We start from the raw sequence: 21,546 nt of genomic DNA, 5'->3' as shown, positions 1-21,546 counted from the left end.
CGAGGACGAGGGCGGCGCGCGGCGGCTGTGGGGGAGCCACGAGGAGGCGCGAGGGACGACGGCGACCGGGGCTAGGGCGGTGCAGCGCGGGGAAGGGGAAGGACGACCACGAGGGGACTGGGAGGAAGGAGGCGCACGGGAGGGAGGACCAGGCCATGGCGGCGCTTGGTAAGGAGACGCGATGTCGGGAGGAGCTCTCCTTGACTCCCTGTCGCTAGGGTTGGGAAGAGCCCGGTGGGCCTTGAGCCGGCGTGGCACAGCTGGGCTACTCCTCTCTCCCTTTTTTTCTTGTTTTTTTTCTTTACACCCACTTGCAACGAAATAAAACAAAGGAAAAAGTTGGAATTCCAACAGGAGAGAAATTATCCCGGAGCCAGAAAAATATGGAGGATTTAATAAAATTGGTTTGGGAATTTTTACAGAATATAAATTCGGACAAGTTTTGAATTTATATCAAACTTGCCTAAATTTAATCATAACCAAACCAATCCTAATTGGACTGAGATTTTAGATGGCGACCCTATATGATAGATATAATTTACGGGCTCAATAGAAACATATATTTGAGCATCTACATCTACAACTCAAATAAATGAAGGCAAAGGGAAATCAGAGAGGATTAAGGAGTGGCTAGGTGAAGAGGGAAAAACAAATGAACACAACACGGGAACAATCAAACCGGAGATGATGGAGATGATGCATGATGCGTGATGAATGCAACAAACAAAAATAAAACACACTGCGACAACGAATAAAAAGGGCGGATCTTTTGGAGCGTCGGCCTCGGGCTGTCACAACTCTCCTACACTACAAGAGGATCTCGCCCCGAGATCCAATAATGAAAGGGGGAGAGGGTGAGAAAGAACAAGAGGTAAAACTTAGTCGCTTCTTTGACAAACGAGTGACACCAACAATCCTTGAAGGTTGCAAAGAGATGAGGAATAATATGAGGAATAAGAAAGAATTCACAGAAAATTTCGGCAGCACTTCGGTAGGAAAATGGGACAAAAAATTCGATAAGAGAGAATTAGACAAAATACATAACAAACAACTAAATAGAACAAGGGAGCACCAAGATCTTGATAGAACAACATGATAGACCCAAAAGAGCAACATCACAATGCCTCCGGAACAATAGCATAGGAACTAGCTCAAACGGAAGAAGAGGATGAAGAGAGAATGACAACTACTAACTCCAATGAACTTGGCAAGCAACCTTGCAAGAAGAGTTGAACGAAGTTGTTGGAAAAACAACAACAAAAAGAACAAGATAGTAGTAGGCTATGTAAACCTTTTCAAACTAATGAAGTGACAACCAGCCACTAATAGAAACAAGGATTGATTGGGAGAAGCAAGATATGAACAATTTCTTACACCAAGAGGATACCTTGAGCACTTGGATTAATGACAAGCACCGTGATAGCACAATCCATAGGAAAAGCTCTAGGTGAATTCCAAATCAAGATAGCTCAATGAAGAAATCATGGGTTGAAAAATATCTCATGATCATAGAATTGGTGGGTTTAATTATCTCATTCCTGAAAGGAAAACTCTTCGAGGCTCCTACACTAACAGAACGCTATAATACCACCTCAAAGGAAACGGAAGAATAAATGCACATAGAAATGCAAGAGAAAGGATACTTGAGGTTCTCCAACAAGAATCTTGAAGAACACTTGAGAGAGAAAAAATTGAAACCTTGATGAACCACCATGACGAACCTCTTGGGGAACACCGGAATGAAATGATGAAAGAATAAGATTAAAGGCCCTGAAATGATTTAGATGAAGCTTCTCAAAGAGATACTTGATAGAAATTGGAACTTCGGAAAAGAAAGATAAGCACTTGAGAAAAAGGAATTGATATCATGAGGCACTCCGGAAGAAGAATTGAGATTACTATGAACAAGAATAAGAATTATGTTATGCTAATCCTTCATCAAGTTAAATTGATGACAATCAACGGATTTATCATACGACTTAATCTTCTAGAAATGAATCTTGGAGAGACAGAGAGATAAGCACCACTTGAGGCATGATTGAAGGAAGCACCATTAAGAATTCACACTTGAATGGAAAACCAAGAATTAATGGAGATACATGAGAATGAAGAGATAATAAGCCACCTGAGAGAAAACTTGAACAAGGCACCGGAGTAATTGAGAGACGAACGAAGAGACAACAATTGAGAAGAATTGAGGATGAAAGATGAAAGCTGAGAACGAAGAATCTTCTAAAATGATGGCCTTTGGAGGATCGAGAATAAAAACAACTCAGAGAAGCACCAGATAGCAAGAAAGGGATTACTCATGATCGGCAACAATTAAGATGATGGCACAAAGCTAAAATGATGAATATCCAAGAGAATGAACCAAGATTGAGAGAAACACCCCTTCGGTCTTTGACGCTGAACAGGATGAAGAGAACACCACCGAGAACTACTAAAATACTCCGGAAGAACGAATTACGAAAGGTTGAGCCAAAGACGAAAATAAATTTGAAGCGATCTTGAAGAAGGAATATGACTGATGAAATTCATACTTACGTCATAGTTGAAAATATTTAGAGATCTCCGGGAAAATATTACAAGAGCTAAATAAGATCATGGGAAAGAACCTGTGGGTTATGGGCCCACTGAAAAGAAACCACCGTTGAAACAATTGAATAGACAAAGAGATTGCACCAGTACAAAAGAAATTAGATGAGGTTGAAACCTCGAAATAATTAAAGATCTGAAACAAGAAACTCTGAGATATCTTCAACACTCCGGATAGAATAGAGATAAATGCCAACAGAAGACTAGATAAGAATTTCTAACATGAAAGGATCGATATGGTTGACTAGAGGGGGGGGGGTGAATAGGCAACGACCACTTTTTAATTAATCTTGGCAAGTTAGGGTAAACAACCTACGGGTTCACAAATATAACAACAATGGGGTGAACCGTAATGAAGCTAACAACGAGAGCTACTAAGACAAGTAAGAGATAGACAACAACATAAGCATACACAAAGTAAAGGTTAGAGATAACCACAAGTGGAACCAATGAAGACGAGGATGTGTTACCGAAGTTCCTTCCCTTTGACAGGAAGTACGTCTCCGTTGGAGTGGTGTGGAGGCACAATGCTCCCCAATAAGCCACTAAGGCCACCGTACTCTCCTCACGCCCTCGCACGATGCAAGGTACCGTGATTCCACTATAGGTGCCCTTGAAGGCGGCGACCGAACCTTTACAAACAAGGTTGGGGCAAACTCCACGCAAAGCTTGGAGGCTCCCAACAAGACCACGAAGCTTCACCACAATGGAATGTGGCTTCGAGGTGACCTCAACCATCTAGGATGCTCAAATACCCAAGAGTAACAAGATCCACAAGGGATTAGTGGGGGAATCAACTTTTCTCTTGGTGGAAGTGTAGATCTAGGCCTTCTCAACCAATCCCTAAAGAATCAACAAGTTTGATTGGCTAGGGAGAGAGATCGGGCAGTTTTGAGCTTAGGGAGCAACAATGGAGCTTGGGAGGGTAAGAGATAAGGTTCCACAGCTAGAAGAACCCTTTATATAGTGGGGGGGGGGGAATCCAACCGTTTTCCCACTCACAGCCCGTGCCTAGCGGTACTACCGCTGGATGCAGCAGTACTACCGCTCGCACTCCAGTGGTACTACCGCTCGCACTCCAGCGGTACTTCAGCTGGCTGCAGCGGTACTACCGCTGGGCCCATGGTAGTGCATAGGCACTACCACCGCCAAGAAAGTCTTCGCAAAAAGGTCCGTCCAAGTACTACCGCTAGGAAGGCGGTACTAATCACTTGGAGCGGTACTACCACTGACCAGGGGCGGTACTACCACCAGCTAGCGGTACTACCGCTGGCTGCAGCGGTACTACCGCTAGCACTCCAGCGGTACTACCGCTAGGCCCAGCGGTACTACCGCTGGGGGACCATTTGCAAAGAAGAGAGAAACACAAAGGCGGGAGCCACTCCAAAGTTGCCGGCAAGGGGGAAAAGAGGTGTAGTGTGCGCGTGCAAGATCGATTCCACCCAAACCTTTCCACTACGGTTCCCCTCTTAATAGTACGGCTTTCCTATGACTCAAATAAAGAGAATCGTAGAGAACACCGTGCTTCTGTTCCATGAAAGAGGGGGCGAGTCGTCTTGTGCCGTTGACGTGTGTTATCTGAAATCTTAACACACACGGTTAGTCCTTTGCGGTACTGTCATCAATCACCAAAATTACTTAGGCATAAACTATGCCCCAACAATCTCCCCCTTTTTGGTGGATTGATGACAATACTGGATTTGCACAGTGAAGAACATGTGAACAAAGAGATAGAGATATATGAAAATAAGGAGCATATGACTGACAGCATATGATGGAAATAAATCTCACACTAGTTCATGTCTCACGTCACTCAAAGCAAAGATAGCCAAATAGAAGCAAACCAAGTTCGAAGCAAACACGAAAGATAAGCAAAGCTAAGCAAAGTTCAACTCTCAAAGCAAATCCAGCTCCTAGACTCTCTCCCCCTTTGGCACAAGACACCAAAAAGGGGCACACCTAACGCCACAGGTGGTCACTCCTTAGCCTCATCATCCCCAGACTCGTCTGTAGCATCTGGATCGTCCTGCTCCTCTTCATTGTCCTCCTCCTCCTCGGCATCAGACCACTGATAACCTTGAGCCCGCATCCAAGCAGACTCTGGAGTGATGTCGTCCTCTGATCCGCTGGAGATGTCAACGTCAAGTGTCCTCAGGACACGCTTGTGCCTCTGACGGTTCTCCTTCTAGGCCACGTGCGTCTGATACTGTCCATTAGCCTGCATACAGAAGAGAGTCTTCATCTTATCCTGCAGTTTCACGACCCAAGATGGCATGGCAGAAGAGCGGGACTGAGAAGCGGTTCCTCTGTTAGCAGCGGTCTCTGTGTCAGTGTCCATGTGCTGGGATGAAGTTGATGGGTTGGCCCATTTGTCCTTGACGCAAAGCTTGATAGGATCGTGCACAAAGTAGTCAGCCTGAATGTCGATCTCCTCAAGCGGATAGGTGTCTGACGGATATAAGCAAACAAGTAGGGCCCGTAGATGGGAACCTTGCGCATCATGATGCAGTTCTAGAGCTCAGTGAACATCACATTAGAAATATCGAGAGGGGCAGACTCCTTAGTCATAGCCTCCTCACAGAGTAGAAGCATCTCATCCAGAGAGCCGTGTACCTCGTCGAAGTTGCCAATGCGAGGAAAGAGGGTGTTGCGGAAGATCCGATGCATGATATCGAGATGCCTGGGGAGCACACCTTTCTTCACATAGAGTTGCTGCAACCTGTCCTTGGCGGGGGCCCTATCAGTGGGAGCTGCAGCATGAGGACGCGACCCAAGTGGAGTGTCAACTCACTGAAAATCAACCTTGAGAAATGCCATGAATTCACGCCAGGACCTTGTCATCTTCTGAGTCCCAGTCATCCAAACCAGGGAGCGCTCGTCATCAGGCGAGAAGTGAACCGTGACATAGAACTGGGCAACAACATTTGGTTTAAAGTCTTTCTTGAAGGTGATGATCTCCTTAATGCCCAGCTTGTCAATCAGAGAGAGAGCGTCACCAAAGTAATCCAGGTTCCGCTGAAGGTGTGCCAAGTCAATCCACTGAACGGGAACAAAACTCTTCTTGAAATGCTTGATGATGTCACGATAGATCCTGCAGTGATCCGTTGCCCAAACATGCTCGACATTCTTGATCACAGCCCTCTCTTGGAGATAGTGGTTTTGATTACGGAACCGCAAAAAATCCTTAGGGGGCATGGTGCGAATGTCGACCCCCTTGTCCTTGTGAGCGGCCTTCTTGAAGGCCTTCTTTTTGGGTTGCAGACCTGAAGTGGCGGAACTCTCTGGAGCCTCTGCATTGCGATAATGCTTTGACTGTGTGTCCCGTGGGGGGTTCGAGTGGCGAGCACCACCTGTGACACAAAACACACACCAAAAAAGAGCGACAGAAGGAGTCAAGGCAATGAACAAGAAGAGGCATAAAGGAAACACTCATTGCCAAGCACATGAAAAGAAGAAATAGAGTTTCCTCCTGGCGGTAGTACCGCTACCCCTGGCGGTAGTACCGCTGGGGTCCTAGTGGTAGTACCGCTACCCCTGGCGGTAGTACCACTGGGGTTTGATTTTTAGATCTGAATATGAAAAGAACCCATAGAGATGGCTACATGGAATTGACAAGGGCCATGGGCTGTGTATAATCACTAGGAACTCCACCACAACCCTAACCATACGAGGATCACAAGTACCATCTAAATAAGAACATGCCTAGGCAAGAGGAAGCAAGTTTTAGATCTAATCCAAAAATATAAGACATGCTTGATCTAAAACATGAAAATCCTAGGGCATGGCAATATAAATACAAAGATTCATAGGACCTACACTCCCCTCGAATACCTCCTTCATGCCATCCAAGAACAAAGCACAATATCAAATACATGGATCCAACCCACCAATGCTCCTAATCCTAGAACAAGAAAACATCACCCAAGAGAAGAAAGAGAGGAGCTTTACCGGGATCCATGGCACTTGGAGGAGGAAGGACAAGTGGAGCAAACCCTCCAAGTCAACGAAGAGAAGGGGCTCCACGGATAGAGATCCAAATAGGGGGAGTTCGGGGTTGGGGAGGGAGGAGCCACGAGGAATAAGAAAGAGGCAGGAAAAAACGGGCCCCCTCCTTTATATAGCCCAAGGGGTATGGGCCAGCGGTAGTACCGCTGTGGTCCTGGCGGTAGTACCAGTACCTGGCGATAGTACCGCTGGTTGCAGCGGTAGTACCGTTGGGGTCCTGGCGGTAGTACCTCTCCCCCTGGCGGTAGTACCGCTCCCCCTGAGACAGCCCTAAAAATGTCCTAGTTAGGTCGTGGTAGATTGGGGTCCTGGCGGTAGTACCGCTATCCCTAGCGGTAGTACCCTGGGGTCCTGGCGGTAGTACCGCTACCCCTGGCGGTAGTACCGCTGCAAATGTCACAACGGGACCTAGGAGAAGAGAAGAACGTGGGCAAATGACAAGTTAGTGAAAATAAGAAGATAGCACCAGCAAGATATACTGACTTGTCATTTTGTATCCTTTCTTCCATATGAGAGAAAGGTGTGTGTGTGTGGGGGGGGGTGGCCGATGCCACCTATGTTTGAGACAAATGTATGACACCGCGAAGAATTATCCTTGGGTTCATGACCAACACTCGTCTTTGAAGCACAAGTGCCATTTGGCAATGGCTAAAGTGAAAGACTCGATCGATTTATGCATAATGGGGGGGGGGGGGAGGAAGAGTTCATTGAGAGAACAACACTCCCCCTATGTCCATGCCTACATCTAGAACAAGATAGAATGCATAGTAAGGTGCAATGTGCCTAGCTTCAATGCACATTACTTGAATCAATGATATTTAGCTCATGCCTTAACTCCCGGAACCTTGCTTCATCCAGGGGCTTAGTGAAGATATCTACAAGCTGCTCTTCAGTGTGGATGAAGTGAACCTCAATATCACCTAGCTTGATATGTTCACGAATGAAGTGATGGCGAATATCAATATGCTTGGTTTTGCTATGTTGCACTGGGTTGAGGGAGGTCTTGATAGCACTTTGATTGTCACATAGAAGAGGCACTTTGTCACAAGTGACACCATAATCCTTTAAAGTTTGCCTCATCCATAGCAATTGTGCACAACAACTTGCAGCTGCAACATACTCAGCTTCGGTGGATGATAGAGAGACGCAATTCTGCTTCTTTGAAGACCAACTTACCAGTGAGCGACCAAGGAATTGTCATCCTCAAGAAGTTGACTTCCTCTCCACACAATCTTCTGCCCAATCTGAGTCAGAATAGCCAACTAGGTTGAAGTTTGCTCCTTTGGGATACCATAGGCCAAAGTTTGGGGTATGAGCCAAATATCGAAAGATTCGCTTAACAGCCATATAATGACTTTCTTTTGGTGCGGATTGAAACCGTGTACATATCCCTACACTCAACATAATATCCGGTCTAGATGCACAAAGGTAAAGGAGGGATCCAATCATGGAGCGATATACCTTTTGATCCACTACTTTACCATTGGGATCACTGTCAAGCTTGCATCTTGTTGGCATGGGGAACTTGACCGGTTTGACATCTTCAAGCTCGAACCGTTTGAGCATGTCTTGAGTGTACTTGGCTTGTTTGATGAAGGTCCCTTCTAGGGCTTGTTTAATATCGAACCCGAGGAAGAACTTCAACTCTCCCATCATGGACATCTCAAATTTCTCAGTCATTAGTGCAACAAATTCTTCGTTGAAGGAAATGTTAGGAGAGCCAAAGATAATATCATCAACATATAGTTGGCATATGAACAAATCCCCTTTAACCCTCTTAGTAAAAATAGTGGGATCTATCTTCCCAATTTCAAACCCACGATCTTGTAACAACTCAGTAAGATACTCATACCACGCACGTGGGGCTTGTTTAAGGCCATAAAGTGCCTTATTAAGTTTGTACACATGATTGGGGAGCTTGGGATGTTCGAATCCCGGGGGTTGTTTGACATAGACCAACTCATTTAAAGGACCATTAAGAAGGGCACTTTTCACATCCATTTGTTGTAATTTGAAGTTATGATGAGAAGCAAATGCAAGCAACATGTGAATAGATTCTAGACGAGCAACAGGGGCAAAGGTTTCACCGTAGTCGATACCCTCGACTTGGGAGTAGCCTTGAGCCACCAATCTTGCCTTGTTTCGAAGCACAATCCCATTGGCACCTTGCTTGTTCTTGAATATCCATTTGGTCCCGATGACATTATGTTCCTCCGTTGGCCTTGGCACTAAATCCCAGACTTGGTTACGCTCAAAGTTGTTAAGTTCTTCATGCATGGCCATAAACCAATCCTCATCATCGAGCGCTTCCTGTACCTGCTGAGGTTCACAATACGAAACAAACGCGTGATGCTCACAATAATTCCAAATCTGTTGACGGGTGGATACTCCCCTTTTTAAACTGCCAAGTACATTCTTCATAAGATGTGACTTGACTCTCAGCTTGTTCGCAATCTTGGCTGCTCGACGCTCCAAGAGTTCTGCATTGGATAACTGGGGAGAATTGACTTGTTTACTTTGCTTGCCCTTGCGTCTTGAGCCTCCCTTGGCACCGACTGTTGGTGCCGCATAAGGGAATTGTGAGACAGTATCCTGATTATCTTGACTTTCAACTTGAGCAGGTTCACTTGTTTGTTCTTGTATTTGTGGTTGCTCTTGATCTTGATCTTGTGCTTCTACTTGGTCTGGATCTCGCGGTTGCACTTGATCTTGATCATGAGCAGGTTCGGAGCCTTGGGTGAGTGCTTGAATATCATGGAACACATCATCATTGTTGGGCAATTTATCTTGACCTTGAGCTTGTTCATTTTGTTGAGAGTCTTCTCTTTGTTCATCGGAAGCGTGTGGGGCTTGTGGAGGTGATGGCTCCATTTGAGTAGAGCATTGTCCTTCTCCTTCAGCCACAAGGGGTTCCTCAATGGGGAGTATTTGACCAATCCCCATTCTTCTTATGGCTTGGGGAGGAATTTCATCACCTACATCACAAAGACCACTTTGCTCCACTTGGGAGCCATTATTTTCATCAAACTCCACGTTACACGTCTCCTCAATGAGTCCAGTGGACTTGTTGAGGACACGGTAAGCATGAGAGTTTGTAGCATAACCAACAAAGATGCCCTCATGTGCTCTAGAATCAAATTTAGCTAAACGTGCACCTTTCTTGAGAATGAAACACTTACAACCGAATACCCGAAAGTACTTGAGACTGGGTTTGTTTCCAGTTAGAATCTCATACGGAGTCTTGTTCAAGCCTTTGCGGATATAGAGCAGATTGGACGCATGACATGCTGTGTTGATGGCCTCTGCCCAAAAGTTATATGGAGATTTGAATTCCGTCATCATTGTTCTTGCAGCGTCTATCAAGGTCCGGTTCTTCCTTTCTGCCATGCCGTTTTGTTGAGGGGTATATGGTGCTGAATATTGATGTTTTATTCCCTCATCACCTAGAAACTCATCCAAGGTGTAGTTCTTGAACTCGGTGCCGTTGTCACTTCTAATCATCAAGATCTTTGCTTCATGTTGACGTTGAGCTTCATTAGCAAAATTGATGATAGTTTGTTGAGTTTCACTCTTCCTTTTGAAGAAATATACCCAGGTGTATCTTGAGTAGTCGTCAACAATCACCAAGCAGTACTTTCTGCCTCCAAGACTATCAAATGATGGAGGGCCAAACAGATCCACATGGAGGAGTGAAAGTGCGTTATATCGACTAGAGGGGGGGGGGGTGAATAGGAGATTTTTAGAATTTCATCATTGAGGAAATTCCTTTTGAGGAAATTCCTCACTGATGACTAACTTACAGCGGAAACAGTAAAGGATCAGAAGTGCAAAGTTTCACAACATCAGTTTTTCAGAGTGAAGAATGTGAAAACAGATTGCAGAGTGAGCAGGCACGCAGAATACAGATGAGAAATGACTAACGTGAAGAATTTGGGGTTGAGGAAATTCGGAGAAAGTCTTCAGCAAATTCTTCAAACAGTCACAGTGAAAGTCATCAACACATAATACGGGAAAATAAAGAGTTGAGGAATTAGAACCCGTTTCTCAGTGAAGACAGTCGTTGATGACGCAGTTCCAACTGCTGTGACAGTCGTACATCTGGTTTGGAGAGGCTTGGTATTGAAACCAAAGGACACCCAGTCCCGGGACACATAGTCCCTACCATACTCTCCTTGAGCTAAGGACACACATTCCTCGCCCAACACTCGTGGTAAGTCTTCAGGGCAGACTTCCAAACCCTCACAAACTAGGTCACCCGATGATCCACAATTGACTGCTGGAAAGCTCTAGACCATGACGCCCAACCGTCTGGAGGATGCACAGTCCTCAAAGGTAAAAGGCTTTAGTCCCACACAGGAACAACTTCTTCAGTGATGCTCAATCACTAGGTTTGGTTTGTGGTTTCGGTGGGTGGTGTATTTCCTGACTGATGATTTACTCTCGAAGGCTGTGAGGAATTTGGGTTGCTCTTATGGCAAGTGTCAGTTTCTAACAGAGCAGCCAACCAGCTAGTGGTTGTGGGGGGTGGCTATTTATAGCCTGGGAGCATCCCGACATGATTTGACACTAATGCCCTTAAATAATATGACCGTTGGAGTGGATAAGACCAATGACTTGGCGTGGTTATCAAAACGGTCGGAACCCTCAACTGTGGGAGTCCCCATGTCACTCATATTCCTCACTTGAGGCTTTTGGTAGGATTAGGCTTGGGTTGAGCATCATGAGGAAATTCATTCCATGGTGTAACTTCGACCCCCTTTAACAGTACGGTGTTCCTATTACTCAAATGCGAATAAAGTAAAACAGAAAGTGTAAATCTTCATGCTTCAAATTCTTCAGAATGATTTTCTTCAGGAACCACCGGACATCTCAATATCAGTATCTTCATGAGGAATATCAATTTCATCGCAGATTCCTCGCGATTCATTTCTTCAGCTTCAGACCAATTTCTTCAACTGAAGACATATATTTTAGGGGTCGATATTCTTCAAATATCTCAAACTCCTCAGTGACTTATAGATCCTGTGTATACTCACAAACACATTAGATACTTAACCTATATGTCTTCAAACCACCAAAATCACTAAGGGGCACTAGATGCACTTACAATCTCCCCCTTTTTGGTGGTTGATGACAATTAGGTTAAGTCTTCAACAGGGATAAAAAAATATGAAGTGTAAATACCCATTTGAGGAATTTGAAATCAAGATTCAGAGAGACTCCCCCTGAAGATGTGCATACCTTGAGGATTTTGCTTTTATAGCAAATGCACATTGATGATTTATATCATGGAGATCTCCCCCTGAGTCTTGTAAATCATGCATATATGTAACATATCATATGAAGAAAATGAAGATGCATGATGACAAATGGTATCTGACGAATTTCAGCATGCGTGCATTAAAACTTGAAGAATAAGCATGCGAAGAAAAACATTCAAAAGCGTAAGAGTACCATCGGGCTTAAGTTACAACTCATTACATAAAAACTTCAGAAGAGCCAAGAGTTTGTAACTTAAATATAGTTCATAAGCCCCAAAAATATCCCGCTTGAAGACTAACTCTTGAGTTTCTCCCCCTTTGTCATCAAGTGACAAAAAGGGACAAACTGAGGACTAACGCCCGTGAAGACTTCATTTCTTGGCGGTTGAGGAAGAGCCGTGATGCTTCTTGGGAGTAGTCTTCTTCCTTGGACCGGTGGCAGTGTCGAGTTGTTCTTCATCAGTCCCAGCAGTGCGGAATGAAGAAAAGGAGCTGTCTTCAAGGTCTGGCACTGGAATGGGCCTGCACTTCTTCTTGGGAGGCCACGACCAGTCAAAGTCTCGCTCAAAGTCCAGTTCTTCAAGCTCAGTCTGAGTCTTCAGATGTGCAAGTGTAGCCCAGGTGCGATCGAAAACCTCATGCAGATAGTGATGGTTAATCTTCACAGAGTTCTGTGTTTCAATGAGGGTTTTCACAATGGCACCAAACTGGCGTTTGACCCATTTGTGGTTGCGATCCACCTTCTGGTGAAGACTGAGGAGGAGCTCTCTGGTATTCAGCACGCGAGGAGGAACTGGGCTTGCTGGACGAGTCTCAGTATCGTCCCATGAAGAATAAGCTTCTGGCTCTCTGAACTGGCCATCAAGGGGCCTACTGCCTTCTTCAATCACAGATTTTCCCTTTCCTTCAATGGGCTCGAGAGTATTCTTGTTGGCTCGGATAGGAGGCATATAACCAACATGGTTTTGACAATCAGCGTGAAAGTTGATGCCTGTCCTTGTCCTGATGAATCTCATGATCCACGGGGCATATATCTTGTGATCAAAGGGGCACATGGCATTGTCGGCCAAAGTCCTCAAGAAGAAATCATGGATATTGATAGGAATACCGTGAATGATGTTGAAGAGGATATTCTTCATGAGGCCTACAACATCTTCTTCATCGTCATGGCCTTTGATCGGTGCGAGCACACTGCAGAGGATTCTGTAGACAGACCGGGGTGTGTACTTTAGCTCGTGGACGAGGAAGGTTGTTCTTGAAGATTTTCCTGCAGCCAAAGGCTTCATGAGGACTTCCATCATTCCATTTGGCAGCGCACTCTCACCATAAAGCTTCACTGCCCCATCTGAGGGAATTGGTACGGGCAGTTCTCTGAGGAGTTCAGAAGCAGGAGCCTTGTAGTGAGTGTTTTGTGACATCCAGTCAAACACCCAAGTGTTGATGTCTTCAGGGTTGCCAGATATGTGAAGAGTGGCATAGAACTGAAGAATAAGCTCACTGTTCCAGTCTGATATGTCTGAGCACATTGGGAGCAAACCTGCATTGTGGAGTACACTGAGGACTGGTTCCAGGCAAGGTATTGCTTCAAGCTCAACATGAGGAATATGCCTGTGCTGGAATATCTTGTTTCGTCCACAGAGCACAGAGGCATAATAGTTCATCTGAGTCCTTGTCCAAAACTTCAGATGCCTCATTTGAGGCTTGTCATAAGGGTTCTCTCCGATGAAGTACATGCGTTCTTCAAAAAAAAATTCGTTCTGAAACTTTGGACGCTTGGAGAATGGCTGACGCTGAACTGGCTGAAGATTTTGCTGAGGAATAGGGGAGGAGAAAACAATAGCAGTCTCTGGGTTGAGCACAATGAATGCATTGTTTTGGGCGGGTACATTTTCTTTAGCATTTTCCTCAGGGTGAGGAATTTCATCAACTGGTACTTCATGGTGAGGAGATGATGCTTGCTCTGGCTGAGCTTCAGGCTGAGGAATTTCTGCTTCTTTCTCAGTTGGAGGAGTTGGGTCAGCCTGTTCCTCATCTTGAGGAGTCTTCTCAGAATGTTGAATTTCGTCAGCATGAGGATTTTCAGCTTGTTTTTCCTCAGCTGGCTTTGTGGCAAAAGCAGTTTCATCAGCTAGTGCAGCTGATGCTTGAGTAGTTTCTGTCTGAGGAATAAGAGGTTGAGGACTGTCGTCAATCTGAATTTCCTCATCAGTGTGTTCCTCAGGGGCGACATCCTTCATTTCCTCATCTGCCTTCGTAGCTGGGTCATCAATGACGACCGTCTCATAGGAAGGGGCGACATTGAGAGGCACCGGGTCCAAAGGAGCAGTTTCTTCAATTTCTTTGAGGCGCTTTGCCTCTGTCTCTTCTACTGCTGAGGAGGCTTTTCTCTTCTTGGCTTCCTTTTCAGCAGCCCTTGTTTTCTTCACGTCTGATGCAGACAGAATTATCTTCTTCACCTTTGAAGCTTTTGGTGAAGGTGTTCTCTCTTCAGTTTCTTCAGCTGGTAGTGAGGAACCAGCTGGAACAGAGTCATCAGCCTGCTTTGATGAAGCAGCTGGATCAGGAGCAGTCTCATCAGCGGCAGCAATTTCATCAGTTGGAGTTTCCGTGATGATTTCTTCAATGGCCGGTTCATCAACACGGCGCTCTTGGTGTTCTTCCTCAGCTTGAGGAGTTTCCTCCTCATTAGGAGATGCATCTGCTGGCTCCTCAACCAAGGGCTGAGGAGTTGGTGCTGGGGATGCGGTTCTCTTGTTGTAGTCATCAACAGCACTAGTGGCCATCTTGATGAAATTGCTCTTGAGGCTTTTGCGATCTGACAGCTTGGCGTACTTGTGAGTCAATTTCTGCAGCTCTGCCTATGTTGTCACCAGTGCATCAGGAGTCAGTTTGAGGAGATTCTGCCAGAGGAATTTCTCCTTTTTGATCTTTGCAACCTTTGCCTGTCTGGCCTGCTGTTCTTTCCACTTGGCTTCATTTATGAAAGTGGCCACCATGTGGCTGATGCCAGGGGGAAGTTTCAAATCATCAATAGGAGTGTTTGGGTCCTCATACCAGATATTGATGTAGTCAAGGAGGACCTTGGGGTCCATGGCCAGAGGAATAGCACTGCCTGATGCTTGAGCTACTCTTTCTTGCTTGTTTCTGATGATGGCTTGCAGGGTTCCATCATCATATTCATCACTTCCCTCTGAGGCAGACGGGACTGCGATGATTTTGCTGGGGCTGGGCAGAGGTGCACGTTCAGCAGTTGCCAAAGTCTTCACAGGAGGTGTTGAAGACTTTGTCTCCGAGCTAGTTGTAGCTGGAAGTGAGGAGCTGGAGCTGGCGGTCGTAGGCTTCACGACTTGCTTCTGTACTGGTTTCTCTTGAGGCTTTGGGGTTGGAGCTGAGGATTTTGATACTGCGGAGATTGGTGCTGAGGGCTTTGGCGCTGATGGTTTTGGTAATGAGGGTTTTGGTGCTGAGGGTTTTGTGACAGAAGCCTAAGCAGACTTCTCTTGAGGCTTTGGAGCCCTTGGCTTTGATGGCACAGACTGCATTTGAGGAATTTCTGAGCCTGAGGTTTCTGCAGCTGAGGAATTAGCAGCGCCGGAGGCAGCAGCTGAGGATTCATTAAATTTCCTCACTACAGCTTCTGCCTGCCTCTTGAGCTTGGCCAGATGCTTTTCTTTCTCATCTGGATAGTCATCAATTGTCATGAGGCTTGAGGGATGTGCTACTTGATGATCCTCAAGCGGGGCCCTTCTGCCAGGAGGCTTCAAAGCGAATTTCTTCGCATATTTAGGAGTCACAAACCTGTACTCCTTCCATTCCTTCACCCATCGGCGTTCAATCTTCTGCAGCCGTATCTTTCTCTTGGCCATTGTCTCATTTTCATCAGGCGTACAATAGTCCAAGTAAATGTCCTCAGGGATATCAGCAGCTGTGTTTTGCTCAAGTTTCTTTCCTCCCTTCTATTTTCTGTCTTCCTCCATTTTCCTCAGTTGAGGATTTTGCTGATGATTTTGAACTCTTGAGGATTCTGATGAGCCTTGAAGAGTTTCTTCCAGAAACGCTGCAAATGAGTTAATGTGATGTGAACCGAGAGATTCATCAGCTGACATGTGTGTACCTGTGAACAGAGTATAGTTGCGAGGAATTTGGAGAGGTCATATGCGTTCTCAGATTTGAGGAAAATGAAAAAGTTTGACAGTTTGAGGAATATAACCAGTGGTTGAGGAATTTGCCTAAGCATACTGTTCTTGGGTTCCAGAGTTGTACAGATTCGAAAATTCGCACAATTGAGGAATCTCGTGAAAGTCTTAGATGCTTAGCATAGTTCATCAATGATTGTGGTGATAGGTAGTGTTTGAGGAATCATGTGCGCATCGTATCTTGAGGAAAACAGATTTCACATAGAAGATGTAAAATTTTAGATCTAATCTGCTGTAAAAATGGGATATATTTACCCTGGAAGGTGCGCACGAAGAACACAGAAAGTTGTGTTGGAGAGGCTCTTCGTTCGAGTGTCCAATGCACCCTAACTCGGCTACAGAGGACGTCTACGGCGGCGGGGGACGAAGATGGTCCGACTCCGGCGTGGTTCTGGCGATGGAGAAGTCGAGGCAGTGAAGCTCTTCCTCACCGGCGACGAGACTACTAGCGGTGGCGCTAGGGTTCGGTGGAGTGTGCTGTGGCAGGAGAGCGATGAGGCGAAGAAGAGGATGCCGAGGGGGATAGGGACATATTTATAGCCAAAAGTTACTGTTGGCGCGAGAATGTCGGACCAAATAGCCCCTGCCTCTACGTCTCCGCAGGACACGTGTAGCTCCCGTACAATGCGGTGGAGATAGTGGAGATCGTGGTTATCCGATCGTGGGAAGTGGGGGTTCAGTTACGGTGCCTTTAAAGAAGCAATTTTTTGAAGATTTGAGGATTTTCGTTACAAAATCATCAGCTGACAAGGAAGCAGTGAGGATTTTGAACAAAGTTTCAAGTAGAACGCATATGAAGAATTGAATAGACTGGATGAGTATAGCATAGAGGGAAAGTAGGGTTCGATCACATTCACTTAGCAGAAACATCAACTTGAAGAAATAGCAATAAGTGAATGCTGTTGAGGACTAGAAATCACAGTCTATCTAGTCAAATGAAAGTTATCAAGTGTCTTTGAAGATTTTGTAATAAATCATCACAATGAAGAACAACTATTTTGAATAAGAACGCATTGTGAGGAAATTGATCATTTGAAGAAAATCAACTTGAGGAATTTCACATTGGGCGGTGGCGTTACCCACCATATAAGAAAGTTGATTACAGACGCCGCGTACAATTGTCGTAGGGCCCTGAGAATCAATTTCTTCGTTAATTTCTTCACATTCAGAGTGACATTCTTCATCAGTTGAAGAAAATCGATTCATCATGTGTTGCACATCTAAGTCATCAACTTTGCATAAGTGTTAGGATGTGTGGATGTTTTTACAAAACATTTGAAGATTCTAAGATATTTAGCTCACACCGCAACTTGCAAAACCTTTTCTCATTCAACGGCTTAGTGAAGATATCTGCCAGTTGATCATCAGTCTTCACATGGTCGATGAGGATATTGCCCTTGAGGACATGGTCCCGAAGAAAATGATGACGAATTTGGATGTGCTTGGTCTTCGAGTGATGTACTGGGTTGTATGCAATCTTGATAGCACTCTCATTGTCACAGTAGAGAGGCACATTCTTCATGTTGATGCCGTAGTCTTTGAGGGTTTGCTTCATCCATAGCAATTGAGCACAGCAAGAACCAGCAGCAATGTACTCAGTTTCGGCAGTGGAGAGTGATACACAGTTCTGCTTCTTTGAGGACCAACAAACTAGTGATCTTCCGAGGAAATGGCATGTGCCAGAAGTTGACTTGCGATCCACACGGTCACCAGCATAGTCAGAATCAGAATACCCTACCAGATGAAGATTGGAGCCCTTGGGATACCATAATCCTAGTGTTGGTGTGTGAGCTAAGTATCAAAGAATATGTTTCATAGCCTTATGGTGTGATTCCTTCGGTTTTGCTTGAAAACGTGCACACATGCAAACACTAAGCATTATATCTGGCCTAGATGCACATAGATACAATAAAGAGCCAATCATAGAACGGTATACCTGCTGATCGAAATCTTTACCATTTTCATCAGTGTCGAGGTGGCCGTTGGTAGGCATCGGAGTCTTGGCACCTTTGCATTCGTGCAGGTCGAATTTCCTCAGAACATCCTTGAGGTATTTCTCCTGTGACATGAAGATTCCATTGCTTTGTTGACGAATTTGAAGACCTAAGAAGAATTTCAGCTCCCCCATCATGGACATCTGATATTCTTCACTCATCATGTAGGCAAATTTATCACTGTATCTTTTGTCAGTACAGCCAAATATGATATCATCGACATATATTTGACATACAAACAACTCATGATCATAGGATTTTGTGAAAAGAGTTGGATCGAGTGAACCAGGTTTGAAGCCTTTCTTCATGAGGAATTCCTTCAATGTATCATACCATGCCCGAGGGGCTTGCTTGAGGCCATACAGAGCCTTTTTGAGTCTGAAGACTTTGTCTGGATTCTTTGGATCCTCAAAACCTGGAGGCTGAGCAACATATACTTCTTCCTCAAGCTTACCATTGAGGAATGCACTTTTCACATCCATTTGATATAAGGTGATGTTATGATGATTAGCATAAGCAAGTAATATTCGAATAGCTTCGAGTCTAGCAACAGGTGCAAAAGTTTCATCGAAATCCATTCCTTCAACCTGGGTGTAGCCTTGGGCTACAAGTCGTGCCTTGTTCCTCACCACTTGACCGTCCTCATCTTGCTTGTTTCGAAAAATCCACTTAGTGCCGATGATGTTGTGCTTGCGAGGATCTGGTCGTTTGACGAGCTCCCATACGTCATTCAGCTTGAATTGAAGAAGTTCGTCTTGCATAGCTTGGATCCACTCCGGTTCCAGAAAAGCCTCAGCAACTTTTGAGGGTTCTGTGATGGATATAAAGGAAAAGTGCCCACAATAGTTAACTAAGTGTGAAGCTTTTGAGCGAGTGAGAGGACCTGGCGCGTTGATGTCATTGAGGATTTTGTGAAGTTCTACTTCGTTTGCAATCCTCGGATGAGCTGGTTGAGGATTTTGTCTGGGCTGAGGAAGTGGTGCTGGTGCAATTTCCTCAGGAGCATCTTCTTGGTTTTTATCAGCGATGGGGATCATTTCTTCACCAATTTCCTCAGTGGGAACAATGTCTTCAGTAGGCTTAAGCTTTATTGCTTCCTCAGGAGACAGCTTATCTGGATCAGAAGGCAATTGCTCTCTTTGCAAGCCATTAGTTTCATCGAACCGCACATCTACAGTCTCAACAACTTTGTTGTGATAGTTGTTGAAGACTCTGTAAGTGTGCGAGTCCTTTCCATAACCGAGCATAAAACCTTCATGTGCCTTAGGTGCAAATTTTGAGCTATGGTGAGGATCTCTAATCCAGCATTTTGCACCGAAGACTTTGAAATAACTTACATTGGGTTTCTTGTCAGTGAGGAGTTCATATGAGGTTTTCTTAAGGAATCTGTGAAGATATACCCTGTTGATGATATGGCATGCAGTGTTGATTGCTTCAGGCCAAAAGCGACGAGGAGTCTGGTATTCTTCAAGCATAGTTCTCGCCATTTCAACCAGAGTCCTGTTCTTCCTTTCGACGACACCATTCTGTTGAGGAGTATAAGGAGCAGACAATTCGTGAGTAATACCAAGTTCATCAAGATAATCATCAAGACCAGTGTTTTTGAACTCGGTTCCATTATCACTCCTGATATGTTTGATCTTGATGCCAAAGTTCGTCGAGGCCCTTGAAGAAAATCGTTTGAAGATTTCCTGCACTTCAGTTTTATACACTATGATATGCACCCAAGTGTATCTGGAATAATCATCAACTATGACGAAGCCATATAAAGATGTCGCATTGGTTAGTGTGGCATAGTGAGTAGGTCCAAATAAGTCCATATGCAGTAATTTGAATGGACGTGTAGTGGTCATGATGGTTTTAGAGGGATGCTTGGATCTGGTCATTTTCCCAGATTCACAAGCACCGCAGAGATGATCCTTGAGGAATTTGACTGATTCGATGCCGATGACATGCTTCTTCTTCGCGAGCGTATGCAAATTCCTCATGTCTGCATGACCTAGTCTTCGGTGCCACAACCATCCTTCAGAGGTTTTTTCTAGTAAGCAAGTGGCTGGTTGAGGACCTGTAGAGAAATCAACAATGTACAAATCCCCTCTTCTTACACCTTCGAAGACTTTGGATCTGTCAGATTCCATGATGACTACACATCTATATCTACCAAAGATAAAAATCATATCAAGATCACAAAGCATCGAGACTGACATAAGGTTAAAACCAAGGGATTCAACAAGCATCACTTTGTCCATATGCCTATCCTTGGAAATAGCCACTTTGCCAAGTCCCAATACCTTGCTTTTACCTTTGTCAGCATATGTGATTTGCTTCAGAGGTGATGGAGTTAGTGGCATATTCATCAGTAAGCTTTTATCACCAGTCATGTGATGTGTGCAGCCACTATCAAGAACCCACTCAGTATTCTTGGGTTTGTCATCCTGCAGATGAATTAGTATAGCTTACCATCTCATATGCTTCAGTTTTGAAGAATATGATACTAATTTCATCAGATCAGTAATTTCATCATAACAGAAATGTATGGACGTGTGAAATATTTCTATTTCATCAATCATTAGCTTGCGTCCTATCAAGCATTTCCTCAGGTCTCCAGCAAATTCTTCAGATGATGATTTTCATCTGGAGACCTGTCCTGCAGAAGTGATTAGTTTGATTTCTTCACCACCCACATCTGAAGGGGTGGCAAAGCGTTCATCATCCTGCGAGCACCATATGAGAAAGGTGGCATTGAAGCCAATGCACTTATCTTAACAGTAGGGGGATTAAAGTACTCATATGAATATGCAGAGAACTGGTTTGAGGATTTATGAACATAATGATTTGAGGAGTAACGTTCATATTCATATTCCTTGTAGTTTCCCTGCATGTTAGACGCATAAGCACGGGTACGAGCATAGTTTTGACCACTTGAGGATTTTGATCCTCTTGAAGACTTTGGTCCTCCTGAGGAATTTGATCTGGGGTTCAGATTCTTCACTGGTGGTGTCAAGAGGACATTCACCTGAAGATTTTCAAGACAACTTTTGGGAACCCAGATTTTCCTAAGGGGAGGGCCATTCCTGCAGTTAGTTCCAACATATCGAGCAAATACTTCACCAGATTGATTTTTGAACAGTTTATAGTTGGAGTCAAATGACTCATCTGAGGAGTAGGATAAATCACATGAAAAGCCAGTTAGATTGGATGGATCAAAAGGAGGCCCAGTAGCAGCAACCCATGAGGTTTCGGAATACTGCTCAGGTTTCCAATAAGATCCATCAGCATTTAATTTCCTCTCAAAGGCAATTCCTTCTTTCCTCGGGATCCTGTTCAAGATCTGCTTTTTGAGCACATCACAAAGGGTTTGATGTCCTTTGAGGCTTTTGTATATGTCTGTCACGTACAATTCCTTCAACCCTGCATTTTCATCAGTAACATTTGTGTTTTCCTCAAGTGAGGAAATAGACACAGCAGGTGTAGTTGAAGAATTTGTAGCCGTAG

This window comes from Hordeum vulgare, chromosome 6H (genome assembly GCF_904849725.1).
Source record: "Hordeum vulgare subsp. vulgare chromosome 6H, MorexV3_pseudomolecules_assembly, whole genome shotgun sequence".
Taxonomy (NCBI): Eukaryota; Viridiplantae; Streptophyta; class Magnoliopsida; order Poales; family Poaceae; genus Hordeum; species Hordeum vulgare.
Note: the sequence above shows the minus strand (reverse complement) of the source record.